The sequence below is a fragment of the Colobus angolensis genome, unplaced genomic scaffold, assembly GCF_000951035.1.
Source record: "Colobus angolensis palliatus isolate OR3802 unplaced genomic scaffold, Cang.pa_1.0 Scaffold100, whole genome shotgun sequence".
NCBI lineage: Eukaryota > Metazoa > Chordata > Mammalia > Primates > Cercopithecidae > Colobus > Colobus angolensis.
In genome coordinates this window covers 8,511,997-8,517,344 of record NW_012110920.1, presented here as the reverse complement: position 1 = coordinate 8,517,344, position 5,348 = coordinate 8,511,997, and the positions used below count along the sequence as shown (strand labels likewise).

Below are 5,348 nucleotides of genomic sequence, written 5' to 3'. Positions count from 1 at the left end.
TGAGGGAAGGAAATAATTTAGATAAGCAGAGAGGAAGACAGGCAAGGGATGTGGTGGGGCAAAGGCGGAGCTGTATCTTCACAGGTCCCTGTCCTCAGCACCCAGAATCACCCCCTGCCTGTAGGAGGGAGCTGATAGAAAGAGGGGCTCTCCATCCAGGAGCCACCCACCAGGCAGCTGGAAACATCTGCCAGCAGCAGGTACACTAGGGCTCAGCAGAGGGTTGGGTGAGCATGGTCTTGCCCAGTTTGTGCCACACTGAGCACCGGCTGGAGGAGGAAGGGGCCAGAATGCCATCTGGACACAAGTGCTCCCTCACTGCCTGGGCCTGGGTTGCCTCAGGCTTTTGTGTCGGATCAGCCACTCCCTCTACAGATAATGCTGCTCCAGGCAAAGAGGCTTAGGTGGGTCTCCAGGGCAACCACAGCTCAGGAGCTGGCCCGCCTCCATGGTTCATCAGGGAAGCTGTGGCTCCAGCCTCGCGGGACACACACACACACACGCACACACACACCGCAAGCAACAGCCCAGGCTGGATCTCTCCTCCTGTCTCTTCTCTTGGTAAAACTTCTCAGAGACCCAAAGAGAAGCAAAATCCTGAGTCCAGTGGGCAGCAGCAGAAAAGCCCTGCTGTGGCTGCTCAACTTTCTTTTTTTCTCCTGAAAATATCCAGACCCTCTCTTCTCCTAGACTGGAAGCAGAGCGCAGGCCCCCTGCTGCAAGAGGCTGACCTCAGAGGTAAGACGGAGGTCTCCCCACCCACCCGCACCCTGGCGCAGCCGCACCTTTGGAAGTTAGGGCCGAGGTTTGGAGCTGGGTTGGGTGGCCTCAGGGGGTGTGGCAGGCTGGGGAGCCTAGAAAGCTGCCCACCTCCAGGACCCAGATGGCCACAGTGAGGCCCCTTCAGTCCTCATCAGTTCCACAGGAGTTGGAACCGATGAGGTTTCTACAGCATCCTCGGGGCTATAGCCTTCTCCTTGTTTTGTAAACCTGTGGGAAGCCATCGCTTCCGCCTGTTCTGGAACTGCAAGCCTCGCGGGGAGGACCCAGCTCCAGCAGGTTCCCTTCTGCCTTTATAGAATGGACGCAGGCAGGGGGAAGGAAAGTGAAACCCAAATCAGAGACTCTTGCATCAGTTTGCAAACTGTGATTCAAGCACCTACCAAGTCTAGGGCACGGAGTCAGGCTCTAGGGATGCAGCAGCACCCAGGGCACGAGGGTGATGGATGTGTCTCAGTGCCCTTGACCATGGAACAGTCTGTGCATCACCGATAACATGCCCAGGAGAGCAGGCCCAGACAGATTGGTGCAGGGTGGGGCACCAGGGAGAAGATCAGGCCTAGAAGGAAAGACGAGCTGCAACTGAGGGATGAGGGTCAGTCCTCTCCCACTGTGGTCAGTCAGACCTGTGTACATGCCCTCTTCTGGCTGCACCTCTGCCTCAGAATGGGGAGGACTGGCTGCCATTCACTCATTCATTCAGGAACCGCTTATCAAGTGCTACCGTGTGCAGCAGATTCAACCCACATACCTCTCGCCCTTGCAGAGTTCATAGCTAGGTCAGGGAGAGATAAATACAACCAAAAACGTGAGAAACGTGTTTGCTAGATGCTGTGGTGATGGGCCCTTGGGCCAGGCCCTGGTGACTGGGATCAGTGCTCCATGGGTGGGTGGCAGTGAGGGGCTGGCTGCTGGGAGGAGTTGTATCTTGAGGGGTTCCTGACAAACAAGCAGATGTCTGTCAGGTGGGCAGAGGATCCACAGGTCAGGCCCACTCATACCTGGCTTGGTGGATTACAGGTTATTTTTCTACAATGCCAAAGAGAAATAAGGTCAATTTGCAATCTGTAAAGTTGGACTTGGGCTTTATCAAACACAGGGCTGGGAGGAAGATTCGCCAGAGAAGCACCTACTCTCTGCCTCCACTGAGAAGTCTCTGCCCAGACTGAGGGTCTGGCGTCAGCAGAGCCAGGCTACCCATGCAGTGAAACAGCCGGTGCTCTGGGACAGCCTGACTCAGGTGCTGCTCCATGCCTGGGCCTGGTGGGTCACACAGGGCAGCCCCTCGCCCTGGCCTGCAGATGCCCAGCTCAGCTTCCGAGGTGGAGGACCCGGGCCAGGTCTCCTGGCCATAGCTCCCTTTGCATTGAGAAATTAGCCTTCCTGGGCAAAGTCTGCATGCCCTCACTGTTTGACTGGGGCCAGCGCAGGGCCTCAGTTCTCACCAGAGGTGAGGACACTCTGATCCCTCCTGCAGGGGGTCAGAGCTCTGCTTCCAGCTCCAAGGTCACAATCCCCATTGTTCCCACCATTGAGACATCCCTGGTCCCCCTCCGAGTGCCAACTGGAACCAGAGACTTCTCTTGCCCTTGAGGCACAACGGGAGAGTTCTTCCAGCACAGCTAACGAGCCACAGCTGGTAGTGGCGCCTCTCAGGGAGCCACAGAAAACACACTATCCTCAGGGATGTTCAAAAATAGGCTGAAAGGAAGGCTCCGAGAGTGTGGGGGTGGAAGAGGTATTGAAGGGGAAAGGAAAGAGGAAAGAGAAGATCAGAGAATGGAAGATAACGGGCGTGGGTGAGTGATGCCAGAAGGCAGAGACAGAACATGCGAGGGCTTCCCTATCATCTGCTCTGCTCTGTAAACCCGAGGCCGCACCACCTGGGCCTTCTCTTGAAACAGGGAGGCTCAGTTCTCCCAGCGTGGTGACCAGAAGCCAGGGACGGGGAAGGCCAGGAATAAAGTTGGGGTCAAGCTTGCACCAAGCCAGGAGATCCTTTACTTTCTGTGCCCACTTTGGGAGTCTGTGAAGCCTGTGGACACATTCTCAGAAAAATGCTTTACATGCATAAAAGTAAATTCACTGGGTTACAAAGGAAATGAACTCTACTGAAATGCAGCTATCAAAAAGAAAGAAAAAACGATCTGTGATACGGTAATCTGTGTGCTTCCCTATCAACATGTGAGATTATAAAACCTAGTAGCAAGTCTAATAAATGCTACAATTTCATAGCAGCGATGAGCATACCTGATAATTCAAGAATAACAACTTTAAAGCGTTTTGTGAAAAATCTGTGATTTCTGCTGGAGATAAAGCCACGGGGCTACTGATACTACTGTGGTCCATGGCCCTCATTCATAACTAAAGGAAATACCACATTTCAGTCAAAGGTTAGTGAAAATAAAGATGACTTTTTTCCCCACCCAAGTTCATAAATCTCTGAATTTTCCCTAGGACCCCAGGGTAAGAATCTGTACTAAGCGACAATGGTAGCCACTGATCTAGGTGAACCAGCTCGTTGTTAGTTTATAAAAATAAAACATTTACACAGACATGACCTCATTTGATTTTCACAGTAACTTGAAGTAGGTACCTTTATTATTCCCTTATAGATTGGGGAAACTGAGGCTTGGGGCCATGAAGGTGACTTGAACACAGGCAGCTACGCGGGAGGGGAAGGGCGTAGGAACTGAATTCAGGTTTTCTCTGCTGAAGGCTGCGCTGTCTCCCCAAGCCCAGCCTGCTCCACCTGAGCTGGTGATCAAGCAGAGGCGGAGTGGGGGTGCAGCCAGGCCGCCCAGCATGTATCTGAGGTCAAAAGCAGTGGAGGTGGTGAGTGGGGGTGAGAGTGGGGAGGGTACTGGACCCCAGGCCCCAGACTCTGCGGAGGGAATATGGGGAGAGGGAACAGAAGGCCTGTATGTGTCAATGAACAGCAGCAACTCTGTCCCCACGCTGGCTCCCAGACAAAGGAGGGAAATGCAGCCCAAAGATTCTTACCGAGGACCCCAAGGTGGATAGGGGTCTTAACAAGCAGGGCCCAGCCCATGCTCCTAGCTGGCTTTCATTTCTTTTCTTCTCGTTTTGTGTCGTCATTGGATTTGGTCATCTGTCTCCTCTCTACAGAGCTTTCAATACCTCTTTCCAGGTGGGGTATTTTTTTGTTTGTTTGTTTGTTTTTGACAGAGTCTTGTTCTGTCGCCTAGGCTGGAGTGCAATGGCACCATCTTGGCTCACTGCAGCCTCCACCTCCCGGGTTCAAGCAATTCTCATGCCTCAACCTCCTGAGTAGCTGGATTACAGGCGCCCACCGCCACACCTGACTAATTTTTGTATTTTTAGTAGAGATGGGGTTTCACCATATTGGCCAGGCTGGTCTCAAATTCCTGGCCTCAAGTGATCTGCCTGCCTCAGCCTCCCAAAGTGCTGAAATTACAGTCGTGAGCCACCGTGCGCGGCCTCCAGGTGAACTTTTTAGCCACCTGATTGTGTCGTAAGAATTACAACCCCTGATCACTGCATAGGATTTTTATAGTTTACCAAATGTTTTCATATAGTGTCTCCCACCTGAGTCTCAAAGGAACCCTGTGGAGTGGGCTGAGCTGGCATCTGAGCACCATTTTATAAATGCAGAAACCAAGGCCTCACTGGTTAATGAGCTGTAGTGATTATGCAGAGAATAGTAAGCAGGTACTTCCTGGGCACACCCTGCGCTAATTATACAGCTGAGGCCCAGGAGTCCCCTTCCATTCAGGAGAGCTGTGCCTTTCGCGGCATTGCAATTGCCTGTCTGCTTGTTTTCCTCCCTCTCTTGAGTGTACACTCCTTGAGGGAGTCCCAGCACCTAACACAGCGACAGGCAGGTCACACACTCCCCCGTGTTTGCTGAGGGAGTGACCAGATGAGAACTCAGCCCTGCGCTTCAGTCTCCAGGCCCGAGGCCCTCCCCGCACACACCACTGTGCAAGACCTCAATGCCCAGGCTAGTGGGTGGAGAAAGGCACAGCAGCAGAAATGAGCAGAATAGGAACTGCAAGGAGGAGTCCCGAGAAACAACGCAGGCCGTCAGGTAGAGTGAATCAGGAAGGCTTCCTGAACAAGTGAGTTTTGAGGTAGAGTTTTTCCAACTTTTAAACTGTGAATATGCATAAACATGCAGAAAAATGCAATATCCATCAATATTCCCCGATACAACAATTGGTAATATTTTGCCGTATTTGCCCTTGTAGGGGCCAAGGGCTTGGCCCTGTGAAGCTTCACTTAAAAATCACCTCAAGAAAGGCTGATTAATTGGAGAAAAGGCGTGCACATTTATCACGAATGCATACATGGGGAGAATCACAGAGGAACTGCTCACCCCACACTGGGGTTCGGTAGCTTATATACCTACCACCCTGGCAAAGCAAGTTATGGGAGGGGGAGAAGAGCAGTTCTGGTGAGAGGATTACTAGGGAGAATGAATGGGGCAGGGATCAAAAATGAACTTGTACATTATCCTGTGAGAGGGTCTGTTCAGGTGGGGGCTCATTCTCAGTCTTTTTTTTTTTTTTTTTTTTTTTTTTTTT

At 52.1% G+C, this 5,348-nt stretch overlaps 1 protein-coding gene across 1 annotated transcript in view; it reads left to right on the top strand.

Annotated features, from left to right (window-relative positions):
- The first annotated feature begins 626 nt into the window (after positions 1-626).
- Positions 627-5,348, top strand: part of RD3 (retinal degeneration 3) — a 21,173-nt gene continuing 16,451 nt past the window's right edge. Inside the window, exon 1 of the mRNA XM_011938423.1 lies at positions 627-738. The gene's annotated coding sequence lies outside the window, so the exon portion shown is untranslated. The remainder of the gene's footprint in view (positions 739-5,348) is intronic.